The sequence below is a fragment of the Nanorana parkeri genome, unplaced genomic scaffold (genome assembly GCF_000935625.1).
Source record: "Nanorana parkeri isolate BGI_ZX_2015 unplaced genomic scaffold, ASM93562v1 scaffold687, whole genome shotgun sequence".
Classification (NCBI taxonomy): Eukaryota; Metazoa; Chordata; class Amphibia; order Anura; family Dicroglossidae; genus Nanorana; species Nanorana parkeri.
Genome location: NW_017306955.1, coordinates 556,128 through 556,635, shown reverse-complemented (window position 1 = coordinate 556,635; position 508 = coordinate 556,128).

Genomic DNA, 508 nt, shown 5'->3' with positions numbered 1-508 from the left:
TTTGCATGCGCACACTGGTTAAGTTTGCAGACACAGGAGTTTCTCTGCGGAAACGTATGCCTGTGCGTTGGGAGGGTACCAGCATAGGCGTGCGCACAGGGTCTGCCTAGGCACAGCCTAATCACCCCAGCGCAATAACTAAACCACAACAGCGGCACTATGCTTTTAGTCATTGACCTGGTGGAAAGATCAAAGATCTCTCTGTGATCGGGTCAGCACAACAAAGCGCAGAAGCACTTGCCACTTACATTCCTCACATAACAGCAGCAGTCCTCAGTGCCTGGGAAGCAACAAGGGAGCGTGGCTGCGACTTCTCAAGCTTCCTATCCATTCAGGAAGCTGAACGGGTTATTACATACCTGCCAGAATATCCCTGCTTCATTACTACACCCCTACTAGAAGAGGTAAAGGACAGTTGAAGAGATGGGAATCTGGGATGCCTCAGGGCTGTGTATGTACTGTGTGCATATATATATATATATATTTTTTTTTTATTTTTTATATTTTT